Below are 14,533 nucleotides of genomic sequence, written 5' to 3'. Positions count from 1 at the left end.
GAAAAGGCTCCTGCTGACTTCCCTCTGCCTTTCCTTTCCCACTGGCAGTTGTCTACCCATGTCTTGGTTCCCCACGTGTCTTCCCAGTATCCTCTGACACTGCTCTCTGTTGTACCTCTGACCCCTTCCACCTGTCTCATGTCTTCTGCACTGCTTCCTTTCCATCTGTCCCTCCCTCTGCAGCTTTCTTCTCTCCCCTGCCCCTATTTTGCCCTCTGTCCTTTTGAGCTGCCTCTTCTTAGGTCCCCCTTCCCCAGAGGGGGACCTCTTTATGGAGCAGCATGGAGAGAAGCCGGCAAGTACTGTCAGGAGCCGCAGCCAGGCAGCAGATCCCATGTGCTCAAGCCTTCTTACAGACATCTCGGCGTGCCATAGGATCTGTCAGCAGTTGTGCAGCTGATTCCCGCGGGGTCACGTATCGTTGAAGCCTTTTGGAGGGTAAAAACGCGCTGCCAAAGCTGGGCTGGCCTTGCTGCAGCCTCCCAGGCTGGCCTGGGGAGAGCTGGCTGCTTGCTCCGGGTTACAGCGAGACTTTCCAACCCCTCTCTCGGCGGGGGTGAAGCGGCACCAGCTCTTCAGAGCCTTCCCAGGGGCTGAGAGTTGGTACTGTTGTGTTTTTGGTTTGGATTTTTTTTTTTCTTTTTTGAACGTGACACTCCTGTAGAGCCTTTCCCAAGAGGCAAAGCAAAAATGATTAGTGTTGTGTTTGCTCAACCTTAACTACAGCTGAACAAACTTTATTTTTCCTCCTTAGGAATTATTATTCGGGTGAAAATTAAAACAGTTTACTTGTTAGTGCCGTTACATACTATCATATGTTTTTCTTTCTTTTTATGTCCCCTTTTCTTTACGATCCTAAAGACGATCCGGTGGCCTGTGGGGCAGCAGGCCTGTGTGGGTCCATACAGCCCAAATGATTTTTAATTGAGCTAGCAGCCAAGTTGGCTGGGAGCACGGTGGAAATGTTAAGCCCCTTTCCCTTGAAACCACTGATTTTAAAAATGAAAATATTATTCCTAAAAAAAGTATTTGGCCTCTTCTGCGAACAGGCGAAGCAGATGTAATGCAGGTGGCATCCTCGCTTTCCTGAGGTGTGGCCACCGTAGCTGTCCTGGGGTGGATTTTCAGGCTCTTACCATGAAGGTACAGACCCCTTGCCCTGATGGATGTTGTCTTTTCCCAGGACATGTTATCTCCAGAGGAGGGGGTGTCTCATCAGCAGGATGCTTTGCAAGGTCCTGGTCCACCCCCCCGGCCTTGACTCCGATGCAAAGCATCAGTGGGCTGACGGTGACCAAACAGACCCGTCTTGGCCAAATCGCAGAGGTTTTGTTCCAGTCCTGCAGCCTGGCGAGGCTTTGCGCTGCAGGGCAGCACCTCTGTGCAGGCTTTTCCAAGCCCACTAGATGGCAAACACGTAAAAGCTTTGCTCCTCCGCTCCCGGCCAGCGTCAGGCCCCGCTCCCAGTGCCAAGGAGTGGGCTGGAGAGAGTGTTTTTTTCCTTCTTTTGCCGGGGGCCGTCTGCACCAGCAGCCACCGGCTGTAGGTCTAGTGCAATCATTTACATTTCCAGCTCCTTTGTATAACATCAATACTGGAGAGTGTACAAACTGCTGAGCTGTTTACAGCTGCGCAGGGGCTCACCATCAACAGAGCGCGGCTGAATTAGCAGCGTCCAGCTGGGCTCCGACTGCTGCCGGACTGCAGAGAGCAGCCCAGGCTCTGTTGGTTTTGGCTTCCTCCGGATGAACCCGGCCTTGGTTTAGAGAGGATCAGGAGGAAGAGAAGTGAGGGGGTTTAGTGGGAGAGTTTGTTTCCACTGATGGGCTGTGCTGAGCAGCCTGGATTTCCCTGCATCTCCCTGGCTCTGGAGCAAGCTCGTCCTGAGCACTGTTTGCCCCAGAGCTGTGTCCCTGTGGGGTAGTTTCTGCATGGGGACAGGGGAATGGGCAGAAAGCACTGAGCCCCTCTCAGGTACCCTCATCTGGGGTTTGTAGAAGCCTGTACCAGCTGCGACACTGCCCAGATGCCCCATCCCTCTTTGTAGATGTCCTTCAGTGTTGGTTTCTGTTCCCCAGTGTCTCAGCCCTGGTGAGCCTGGGGTGGTTTGGTCTCTTTGGTGAAAGAAATTGTTAAGGTGGATGGGACAAACCTGTCCCAGGGTGGATGCTGCCACCAGGCTGATGCCTCTCCCCAGCTTTGGCATCTGGGCCATTTGATGTTCTCGTGTGAAGGGAAGGTGCTGCTCAGGTTTGTGAGCTGGGACTTCACTTTCAAGGGTTCAGCGAAACAGCGGGAGCATCTTTTGCCTCCTGAGAGCGAGGAAACATGAAGCTGTGGGGCTGGCGTGTCTCGTGATGTGGAAGAGCAGCCCAGAGAAGCTGGGGACATGGCTACCAAAGGAGTATCTTTCAAGATGTCTGAGTAATTCAGGAGCTTGATGGATGCAAGTGCTGAGGTGCCCAGAGAGCTGCCTCTGAAACCCCCTCCAGGACTTTAATCTGTATCTTGAGAGGCTGAAATATCTTTGAAAATCTGGCCATGGTGTCTGGCCAGAGCTCGGCCGCCGTGCTTCGAAAGCAGTATCGCTTTTGAAGATGGGGCTGTGTTGCTCGAGGGGGCTTTTGGAAATGTGAGTTTTAACCCCATGCCCTGATCAAGCCTATCCCACTCCTGAGCGGTGTCTGGAGACAGGATGGGGGATAACTGGCCCTGGGGCTGCCTGCTCTGACGGAGGTGGGTGTTTGGATGCACTCACAACCCTGGGAGGAATGGGGAAGGGCCTGGGCTGTGTGATGTGTCCACAGCGCTAGTGTGGCGTGCGTGGAGCGCATGCAGTACCTGCGCCTCCCTTCGATGATGAACTTGGCTGTGAAAGCAGGAAAGCCTTACCATGGTGCTGTGGCATGTACTTTTTGACCTGGTCCTTCCTCGGACCCCTGTGGCAGGGTTACTGCCGCACTGCGTGCTGCAGGCTTCGCCTCTGCAGAGGAAGAGCACGTGGATTTTGATTCCTGCCTCGACCTCGCTCATTTTAAGTGTCTGCCCTTTACTCTGCTCCCTTCTAGTTTCATTCTGGCTTGGCTCTAGCCTGGCTCCAGCATGGGTTAATCTGTCAAACTGTTTTTAACAAACCACCCAGACAATAAACCATCTCGGATCTCTGTCCCCTCTCCCCTCCTGTGACTGATGGCAATTTGGGTTTGAGAACAATAGTCCTGGTCTAACAGACCTGATTTCATTCTCTGGGGAGATTGCAGGTTTGGTTGCTAAAGATAACTGAGTTTACGTGGTACGCTTCAGCTCTGCAAAAGGTTCAATTTACTCTCGCGGTGTTTAAAAATTAGCACAGCACACTGCAAAATGAATGTGTAGCTCACTCAGCCTGATGCTCATGTCCTGTGCGGGATCAGCCTGCAAAAGGGAGCAAGGGATCTGGTGGTGGACATCCCTGCCAGGTGGGGCTGGGTGCTGATGGGGTTAGCCTGGGTTTCGGCCATGCTTCCTGAAGTGCAGAGCCTCGGGGTGCTGCCTCAGAGCGGTAGGATTGGGGATGGAGCACTGTCCATCTCTGCCCTAGGGCGCTCCAAGGTGACAGCAGTGTCTGAAATCACTTTGAGTCCCCCAGCAGTGCCACTGCTGTGACTGGAGGTGATGTTCAGCACCCTTTCCCAGCTCTCTATCTGCAGAAGGGCTTGCACGTGTGCTCGTGGAGGTGCACTGCCAATGCAGCAGTGCTCAGGGAAGCTTTCTGGAGGTGCAGGTGAGCCTGGCTCTCGCCTTGCCTTGCCCAGCAGGGGTCACAGCCCAACCCCAGAGCCTGGGACTTGCTCCAGGCTTGCTCTGCGCAGACATCGTGAGCGAAGCCAGGTTTCCAGTCCCTTCCTTGCCTGCCCCCTGCCTTCAGGGAGGGAGATCTAATCGCGTGCAGATAACGAAGCCCGAGAGCTACAGCCGAATTATTCCCCTTCTGCGCCAGATGCGTTTTATTACTGTCTTGGGTGGAGTTAGCAAATGTCAGGCTGGAGGGAGCAGAGTGCACCCTGCGGGTCCTGTCAGGGCTGGGGTTGTAGGGGAGGCCCCACATGCTGTGTGTTCATTGCCAGATCCCCTTCTCTCTCAGTGGCTTACCCCCAAGGTGCCCCAAGAAAGCCGGGGGGACCAAGGCTCCTCCCTGGGTATCCAAGCAATGCTGCAGCTTTCCATGGGTGATGTCTGTATCCAAAGACCGACACTGGGTCCTGGAGTCTTGGAGAACGAGGATGAGAAAGGGGGGAGCGTGAAAACAAACCACTCCGGAGGAGCTTCTGCGGACTCTGATGACCCATGGGAATGTCTCAGGACCGAGGTGTGCTGGTTTAGGAAGATCTGTGTCACTGTATTTTCATTTCTGGGAGCAGCTCAGAGAACCACGGCTCTGGTATGCAGCTGGGTCTGTCAGTCTTTTGAAACTGTCCCATCCAAAAAGCCCCTGAACCTGCTGGCTTAGCTTACCAGCTCTGGCTCCTTGCCTGCTTCCCTCCTGAAGGCTGGTTGGGAGGCACAGACACGGGCAGAGCGAGCACTTGTATCTGTCATGATGTCTCTGCAGCGACAAACAGGATCGTTTTGGTCACTGCAGGTGCTGTTAGAGCTTGAGGGACCAGAGACCCACACCATGGCCAACACCAGGCTGAGGCCTGGCTGTGTCTCGGCTGGATGGCTGGGAAGGTCCCCTCTGTCCTGGGGAGGTGCTGGCAGCTGGGGAGGTAAGACAAAACAAAAGCATTGGTTTGTCCAAGCTTTCCCGAGCCTGGGCAGTGGTTGCAGCAGGCCCTTGGTTTCAAGGGACATCAGTGGGTGGCAATACACTTTGTGCATCCTATCTGCAGTTCGGTGATGCGAGGGTAGAGGTCTGCTCGGCGGCACTGCTGGTGGTGGAGAGCACTGGGTCAGTCCCAGCTGGCCTGGAGCTTGCAGGGCAGGCTGTTCATTCATGGCTTTTGGAGGTTTGTTCCTCCGTGGCTCTGGCTCTTCCTGTGTCCCTGCAGACCTTGTGTGGGTAAGGTGGACATCTCATGGGTAGATGTCCTGGGAGTTCTCCTGTCTCCATGACATTCCTGAAATGAGGTGGCACTGGTGTGGCATAGCCTGCCTCAGGGCATGCCTCATATTTTATGGCTTCTTTCCTCCTCCTGGCCACTCTGCTGAGGATGAGACCCTGGGGATGTGGCAGCAGCTGAATCCCAGCCACTGGGTACACCGGAGCAGTGGAATACCCTGAGAAGACACTGAACAGTGGGCTGAGCCCTGCGGCCTGGGGTAAGCGCCCATGAACAGCCTGGTCCTGCGAGGTACAGCTGGCTGGCTCTCCCAGTGAGGCCAAAGAGTGCGTCCACCCGCCCCATCCATCCACCAGCCTCTGCCCTGGCCCCCTTGCGTTTTCCTCTCCTGTGGCTTTGCGACGCATTCAGGGGCTGGAAGCTGCTGGGCCCACGCAGGCATGGTGGAAAGGAGCCCAAGGGCTGGGCAGAGGTGAAAAAGGGGCTGCTTTGTGCTGTGGGGCCTTCCCAGCCTGCTGGCAGCCCCCCAAGCCCTCCGCCTCCTGCCACTCCCCCCAGTCCTGGCAGCCCCCAGTCCTTGGCTCCTTGGGGCGCTTGCATGAGGTATCGTTCGCTAAACACCCCTCTCCCTCCCCACCATGGGCTCCAGCATGGGGATGCCTGGCCAAGATCACAGGACAGCTTAAGGGTTTAAACAGATAGGAGGCTTAATAGCTTGACCCCAGGACCTCTCCATCGCCTGCTTGGGGCAGCGGCTGTGACTTTGCAGCGCGTGTGGGAACGTGTCCTGAGCCAGGCATTACTCTGCTGGGGTGGATCTCCGGCTGTGCGTTGCAACAGGGGCTGGACAGACGTCTGCTCACAGCAGAGGACCAAGCATTTGTGGGCCAAAGGCTCATCTGTGCACTGTGACTCTTGGAGATGTTGGTCCCTGTGTCTAGACAGGCTGTGTGAGCCTGACTTCTGCAGAGGGGATGTGGTTACCCCTCTGCTGGGTCACAGAGCTGGTTGGAGGAGAATGAGCAGGATGGGCAGCCAAGTCCCTGCCTGTCCGAGTGTACTTGAAGGGGTTTGACCCTGGCCTCACATGGGAGATGTGGATTTGGGCTGATGGTTGGTGACACAACTCTCCTCTCCTCTGGTGGGTGCTCCCAGCATGATCCCGGCCATGTCCTGGCACGGGTGATGGGTGGCAGAAATACGGCCCTAGCTACAGGAGCAGTGAGCACTGAGGAGGAGCTGGCACACCAGCGTCACAGCCCCTCTGATGCCACCTGGGATCCCCAGTACATGCTGATCCCAGGCGAGACATGGTGCTCAGCGCTGCCGTAACCCCGTTGGCTGCTGTCCTGCACCATTCCCGACACGTCTCCTCATGTGCTGGCTCTGATGGGTGCTCGGCTGCTGCCCTGAGGCTGTCTCGGCATGCTTGCACAAGGTGGGCAGCCCTGACCTGCTCGGGGCTGTGTGGGTGGCATCCTGGCCTGGCAGCGGCAGCGTGCTGCCCTGTGCCAAAGGGCTCCAAGCAGAGCTGGCCCAAGGTGGGCTGGCGTGCCAAGGGGAGGATTTGTTGCCATCTACCCTCCTGTCTTCAGCCGTCAGTGGGTTTGTCTCCTGGAGAGCAGCCTGGATCCCTTCGTTGTCACAAGATGTGTCCTGCATTCTTTCCTTGGTGAGATGGGGTCCGATTTTAACTCTGTAAACCTGTTGCAACCAAAATCACAATGCATCTCAGGAAAGCCTGTCAACCCTGCTTGCGCTGCAGCATTGTGATATTTAAACAGGAGCAGGAGCCCTTGGGTGAGTCCCAAAACCCTGCCAGGGGCTGTCACCAAGCCCAGGAACATCCCTGGCTCCAGAAGGGGTTGAGCGATGCCTGTGGTGGCCCGTTGGCCTCTGTCCCAGCAGCACCCGAGCCGAGCAGCAGGGACCGGTGCTGGGGCGACAGGGCCCAGCAACATTTCCCCCCCCCCCTTCCCGAAGTTGTTATTTCAGCTGCCGGAGCCTCTGTGGGGCTGACAAACACCCCGCAGGTGCTGTTTGTAAGTACCTTCTCCCCTCTGCCCCGAAACCCCCAGCTCCCTGGCTTGGGACTCCCTCGCTGCCTGCCCCCAGACCTCGCGCCTCTCCCCCTCCCCAGTCCCCCGGGACAAGTACGGCATACACGAACCCTTGTTGCCTGCCTCCGTCCTGACCTGAGCTGTTAACAGAGGCTGCTTTTCTGCCGGCTGCGGAGCTGGCGGCAGTGTGCACGGCCCCGGCCACCAAGCTCCAGCCCTCCAGGGCTGCCTCTTAACCTGGAGAAGCAGCGGGTTATTTGTGTTGCTCTTGGCAGAGACGCCCTGGCCCTCCGAAACAGAGGTGAATGCACGCGGAGGTGTGGGGCGCGGGCCAGCGTGCACTGTTTGTGTTGGACCCACCACGCGGGGAATTAGTTCAACTCGGCTGCTAATTGCTTCTGAAGTGCGGGGCTCTGTCAAACGGACGTGGACACATGACGGGGACAGCGAGTGCAGCCGGGGAGGAAAGCTGGCCCCGTGCTACTTTGCTTGGGGATCTCAAGACCTTGATACCTCCCCTCTCCCGGCTGTTTCAGGCCCACGTAACCTGCATGGAGCAGAGGTTTTTTTGGCTGTGACCCAGTTCCTTGGGAGCCCCCAGCCTGAGATGCGATGCTCTGCTTTTGGTGAAGAAGGAGCAGTCTTGCCCCACATCGTCTTTCCTGGGCTGGAGAGGGGGAATTGGCAGGGAAGAGGAAGAGACTTCCCCTGGCCTGAATCCCCGTGCTGAGCCCTGCTGGCTCCCTCTGCCCTGTCTTGGCCCAGCGTTGCTCTCATACTTGTTTGTAAATCTCCCAGTGCTCCAACTGGTGGGACCAGTGGCTGGGAACGACAAGCGGTGCGAAAGGAGAGTTTTGCCCCACAGAAGGGCTTCCCCCTTTCTCAAGCATGGGCTGACCCCCTCCATCCCTAAACCTTCACTGTACCTGGTCCTGCCATAGCTTTGGGGCTGGATGGTGGTAAAAAGGGGTCTGGTTCCGCCACCTCAATGTGAGTCCAGCTGAACACAGGCAGGAGAGGGGAGACCCTGAAGGCGCCACCCTGTGTGTTGTACAGAGCATTTCTGGGACTTCCAGCCATGCCAGCACCAATGCCCTGGGTGCTGGGTGTTTCCCTTTTGAGGCTGGACATGGCATCGTTCACCATCACTCCCCTTCAAGGAGGCCAAATTCACCACAGCACCAGCTGTCCATCCATAGATGGACATCTCCCAGAGGTGGGTGGGAGGAGGACCTTCCAGATGCTCTCCTGGCCTTGGGAAGAGGTCACCAACTGTACCACTGCCTTTCATGGAGCCATGACCATGCTGTTGACCCACGGCACCCCCAGGGTGATGTGCGGGGAGAGGGCTCTGGGCCAGGTTAAGGACAGAAAGCCCCAGGCACGCTAAGGTCCCTGGGGTGGACATGGTCCCCTGGTCCTCATCCCTCTGAGATTTAGCATTGGCTGTTGCTTTGAGCCTCTGTGGGCTAAACCAGGGTGCCTGTCCAGTGCCGGCATGCCCGCTGGATGCTGCGCGCTGCCCGGCTTGCTGTGCCGCCGGCCTCCGTCCTGCCTGCGCCCTCTCCCACCCCTCGCTGCCTCTCCTCCCTCTCCCTGCTTTCATTTAGTAATTGTCGTTTAAAAGCCCAAACGTCCATTGTCTAAACCGGGATTAAGCACCATCTGTGCAAACTTTGAGGCCATTTTCGGTGACTGGGAGGAAACAGATGACTCAGACATTGCGACACAGATCGGCTGTGACCCCGGGCTGAGCGGGTGGATCTCTGCGGAGCGGCCCTGTTAACCCAGGCTCCTCCCAGAAGCCTTTTGAGGATCATGGCAAGGGAGCCAGCAGCAGTTTTTGGAGGGCTGTGGGTTTCCTCCTGAACTGTGAGGTGTCCCAGCTATCCCTCGTGTCAGAGCTTTAGTCCATCTGGTCCCACCAGTGGCTCCTGAGTGCTGGTTTTGAGTGGTGCTGGTGGGAAGGGGATGTTGGCTCCATGGTGGAGCACTGAGGCCAGGAGGTCAGTCTGCATTAGTATGGCCCCCCAAGGACCCTCGTGTTTTGGCCCTTTTCCCCCCAAATGATGTCAGAAGGATGGTGAAGGTAGCCCTGGAGGAAGATGACAGTAAGCGCAGATGCTTTCATGTGGGAGCAAGAAAGTTGTGCTCCAAGTAGCTTCTCTCTGTTACCGCCTCACCTGCCCCATACGTGATATGCTCCTGTCGCCCGTCCGGACTGGGATGACACCCAAACTGAGGGCACGGTGGTGGTGAGGCACATAGGAGGCAGAGGAGCAGGCTGCTGCCCGTGGTGGCCCAGCGGTGAGGAGCACTTGGCCAAGGTGGAATTTTCAGCAGGACCCAGTGTGGGTCGCGCTGTTGCCAGGTGAAGGGGGAGATGTTCAGTGCTGGTCTCCTTTTAGCACACCTGAACGGCTGCTGTCGGCTCTTGGTGCAGGCACTCCCTGCAAGGTGGCTGGCTTCCCTGCAAACTCCAACCACACCCCCATTTGGTCCAGTGTCCCGAAGTAAGAAGTCCACAGAAGGACAACAGATTTTAAGGTGGTTAAGGTTGGGAAGACTGAGGGGATCAGATATTTTGAAGGATAGTGATTTAGCTGATCCCATGAATACAGGAGGTGGATCTGGGTCCTGAGGAGGGCAGGCACAGCTAAGCCCAAGGAGCTGAATGGGGATCCCTGGGTGATGGATGTGAGAATGATGAGCGAATTGCTCCTGATTTTTTTTTAATAGGGGAAAAAGGCATTTCTAGCTTGCAACTTTTTCCCTTTGCCCCATGTTTTTGTTGTTCCCCAGCTGCACCATGGCTTGTTTCTGGCTCGCCAGGATGCTGCTGATGTACAAGAGGTGATGCTGGAGCAACTCTGAGCTCTGGTGCAACAGCAAGGACAAGGCAGGGCTGGACTTTGAGTGCTGGTAGTGATATGGAAGGAGCACCAGGAAATGTTCCTCATTTGGGAGCATTTTGCTCAGCTCCTGCTCATGGTGCTGTCCGTGCTCACTGCATTGGGATGGAAAATGGGTGTGAGATGTGTCAGCTCCCTGCTTTGCTTGGCGCATGCCTGTATCTAAATCTGGTATCCTGTGCACAGCTCGGGGGTCTTCAAATCCTGAGAGGTGATGGTTGGGACAGGAAATAAGTAGCCCTCAACAAGGAGCTGTGATTAAGATGGCTTTACACCACAGGCCAAGCCTGGACAGATACAATAACCCCAGAAGGTGGTGAAATTATTAGGCAGAGCTTAAGGAAAATGATATGAAGACAGTGCTAAGGCAGGTGAGATTTTGCTTGGCTTAACACACAAAACAGAGAAGAAAAGGAGAGGAAAGAATTTCCCCTGTGAAAGTCTCGGCAGGTTCAATTTCCAGTGATGGTCAAAGAGTTAAAGTGATATGTTGGGAGTTATGAGTGTTTATCTAAAACAAAAGTGGCAGGTGAAAGGGATAAAATAACACAGTTTGTAAAGCAATGCAATATGTTCAAATTATCCAAGGATCAGAGCTGGAATTAGGAAGGTAATATTGGATAGAAGGAAATGGGAGATGGAGACAGAAATAGGATGGGGAAAAAACAGCTTGAGGTGGCTTCTCCATTGGTTGCTACAAAGGAAAAAAAAAGGGGTTGGCATTATTAAGACTATTGCGAATTTGTTTATTAGAGGGGATTTTCATTGTACTTTCAGAATTAAGCTGAGGGCCTCTGCTGTCTCAGGGTGCAGAACAGACCCTCCCCAAGCTGAGTTTGGCTGGAAACAGATGGGCAGAGTCTGTTGCCATGCCCGAGAATGTCCCTGGAAATGGCTGTTGTGCTCTGTTGGCCTGCAAAACACCCAGTGCTATCCCTGACCGAGTGCTGGATCCTTCCCTTCATCCCTCAGCTTGCTGGGCTGCGGGTGCGCAGCCCCATGGCAGAATTGGGCTCCCCCTAAACCTCCAATAGGCTGGGCGCTTTCTACAGCAGCAACGGAACTTCTCTCCTCCTGTCCAACCAAGCATCTCCTCCTGCTCTTGCCTCCATAGCATTGGGGGATCTTCGTGAGGAAGCACACGGGCAGTTGGGTCTTGGCACTGGGGGAAGATGCAGAGTTTGCAGCTGGGAAACTGCTCTGCTAAGAGAGCTTGGGCACCTCCAAAAAGCTCCTCTTAAAACTTGCAGAGCCATGAAGGAAGATTTCAGGTAAATTTGTCCCACTGCCCTCACTCTTAACTGGCTTTTACAGACTCACAGCATCGTTTGGGTCGGAAGGGACCTTCAAAGATCATCTAGTTCAACCCCCACTACAACCTCAACTTCATCTGCTCTCCAGGCACCATCCTCACTAGTCCAGAGCTCAGCTCCTCCTGGGCTGTTTGCCCAGTTGTGGGAGATTTTCAGCTCATGCTGGCTGTGAAACTCAGGGCTTGGGGAAGTCGCAGCACCTCCACCACTGCTTCTGCCCTGAGCCTCCTGCCTGGACAGGCTCCCTAGCTCCAAAATCGCTGTTTGCCTCATCAGCCACATCTTTGTCCTCACCTCTGCTCCTCTGGATGCCTCCAGCACCTTCACCTGCTAAAGCCTTTATGTTGGCAGTTCTCTCACGACCGTGCTATTGGGAAGTCCCCTCCCTTTGCATGACTGTCCTCTCTTATCAGGGCTTCTGTGCTGTTGACGCTCACCGAGGAGACCAGGACTGTGTTCAAACCTCCGTGTAGTTTGTAGGTACAACAATATACACCAGCCTTCTCTAACCAAGAGGAGGCAAAAGGAAAAAACCCAAGAGCGGAGTGTAATTGATGCATTGACTTCCTGAACCTGCAGACAGCCCAGAGCAAGGACTCCGAGGTGTACCATCCTGCCAGCGTGCTTCTTTATCAGCCTGACTTTTCCTAGTTGCAGCGCATGGAAAACTGAGATGGCAGAGTGACTTTATTGAGAAAAAAGACGCAAAGGACTGATTTATTTTGCATCTAATTCAGTTCTGAGGCCCTCACAGATGTTCTGGGTTTCTTGGTGGAAATGAAACGGCTGCAGATTTTCCAGCTGGCCACAGAAAGCAGAGCACTCACACCAGGCCAAGTCCCAAATGAGCTATCTGCAGGGCTTCCACTGCTGCTGTTTCACTTTGGCTGTTCTGCCGTTCCCCATGTTCACCTCAAAGTTCATTTTTCTTAATAGCATCCTGGAGTCCTGTCTGCCCCACTCTCTCCTTTGTGGTCCCAGTCCCCTGGAGAGTATGCATCTTCCTGCTGTGCCATGGGTTGTATGTTTTCTTCCTTCTTTCACCCCATTGGTTACTTGCTCATCCTGCTTTCCATCCAGGCCTGGTGTCGTTCTTCACTTGGCTTTGATGAAACAGCAAAGATGTGGCACCGTCACACCAGCTTCCACGAATGCAGAGAGGCAGCCTGGAGCTGCAAGACCTCCTCTTCTGTGCTCATACCCAATTATCTTTATTGGTGCAGATCTAGTGAGGTCTGCTGATGGACTTGGAACAAGCCTGCCTTTTGCTCTAGAACAGAGCAAACCAGGTGGAAGGAAGCGTCGCTCATTGCTAATGAAGCAAAAGATGAAGTGCTTGAGTTCACCTGCCTCTGACTTTCCAGAGAGACAACTTTGGTCTAGCATAGAAAGCTGCACCATGAAGCCTTCTGAGATGTTTCCTACAGCCCCCATGAGCCTGGAGAGTGTTGATACCATGCAAAATAAGTTAAATATCCTGCTGGAGGTAGAAACTCCAGAACATCTTCACGGTGTCCTTGGAAGTGGCTGCAAGCTGATGGTCACTCTGTGGTTGGCCTCAGACAGCCTACCTGTACAAGGGCTGTTACCCCGGTAATTCTGCGAGGCAGCATGAGTATTGATGTTCCTTTTTTTCCAGAATTCCAGATTTTTTTCACTCTTCCAACTGAACTGCATATAAACCACAGTGCCTTGACCCCTGGCACTTCTCTGAACATGTTTTATATTTCCGTCGTCTTTCGTGGACATCTTGTTTTATAGCCAAGGTTCAAGTCTGAAGGTATCTATAATCCTGCCACACTGAATTTTCTGCACAACTTTCTTCCTGGACAGCAGCTCAGCAAGCAGCTTTTTGCAGTACAACAGAGCGCCTGAACTGTCATCTTCAGAAGCAGCCTGAAAACTCCCTTTTAAATTTTGAATTATTGGGTTCAAGAGTCATTCACTAATAAACTCTCACATGCCAACTTTCCTTCAGAACAGTTGAGGTTTTGAGGCTGTAAATTGCATGCGTTGTCAGGTGCTGAGTCTCTTGGGTTTCTTTGGTGGAAACTGTACATAAGAGAGGAGATGCAGTAGCACTTCTGGTGTCCCACATCCTTTCCTGGCCTTAGCAATTTTTCTGACAGTTCCTTGACACGTGCTGGGAACAGATCATGCATCTCTTGTTTCTGGACCAGCAAGGATATCGTACATATGTGTAACTGAAAGAATCTTGCAGGCCAAAAGATGGGAACTGGACAAGCTGATGGCTTCTTGGGTTATGGTGTGGGGAAGAAGACACAGTTTTGCTGAGCCCCTGCTTGGTGAGCAGTGGTCCTGTTGAGGCAAAGAGCGCATCTTCTGGGCACCGGGGGACGACAAGGCAGGTGAGAGAGGTGACCAGCCATCACTCCTTCGGTTCCTGTTCTGTGCACCAGTAGTCACTTGTGAAGGGGGTTTATCTAACTGGTGGTTGCCTGCTCTGCAACCCTGCTTGACAGCCTTCTTTTGGAAAGGGCTGGAGGCAGTGGTGAGACCTTCCCATGGACAGAGTTTGGCTACCACCCAGCTCAGGGAGGCTGGGACATCTGAAGAAACAGAACATTGCATTTTCCAACCCCTTCTTACTATGCCTTGCTATATAATAGCTCTCACTTGTGGTGTGCATGCGGAGGAGCTCACGTGGATGTTTCTGTCCTGTCTAGCCTTTGCTTTGTGTGGCCGCAGTTACAGGAGCAAAGCTGCGATAGTGTAACAACCGTCCTAGATCAGAGCTGGAGGAGCAAGTGGGCTCAACAGCCACTCAGGGGTTTTGGGTGGCTTTTTATTTTGCACTGCTGATGCTAATTAAGGCTTGCAATTTGTGCTTTTGGAGGTCTGGAAGGAGAGGACCCCTGATGTGTGATTCAGCTGCTTTGAACCAAGCGTCTGGCACTGAGGCACTGCCCAGGGTGGGTTGGGGATCTGCAGTGGTATGGAGACGCTTTGCAGTCACCCAGCTGGCATGCCTTGCTCGTGTGCTCGAGGAAACCTTAATGGTCAGAGTTGGGATGGGGGAGATTGTCTTGCCAGGTCAGGAGGCAAGCTTAGGGGAGCTTGTGGCTCTTGAGGTCTGAGCATGGGCACGAGGACAGGGCTTGTGTGTGGCCGCATCTCTGGGACCCCTGAGGAGGGGCACTGCGGCTGCGGAAGCATCCCAGGCATATCTGTGAGAGACGGGGAGG

The sequence above is a fragment of the Phalacrocorax aristotelis genome, chromosome 19 (assembly GCF_949628215.1).
Source record: "Phalacrocorax aristotelis chromosome 19, bGulAri2.1, whole genome shotgun sequence".
In the NCBI taxonomy this organism is placed as follows: Eukaryota; Metazoa; Chordata; class Aves; order Suliformes; family Phalacrocoracidae; genus Phalacrocorax; species Phalacrocorax aristotelis.
This window is presented reverse-complemented; position numbering follows the sequence as displayed.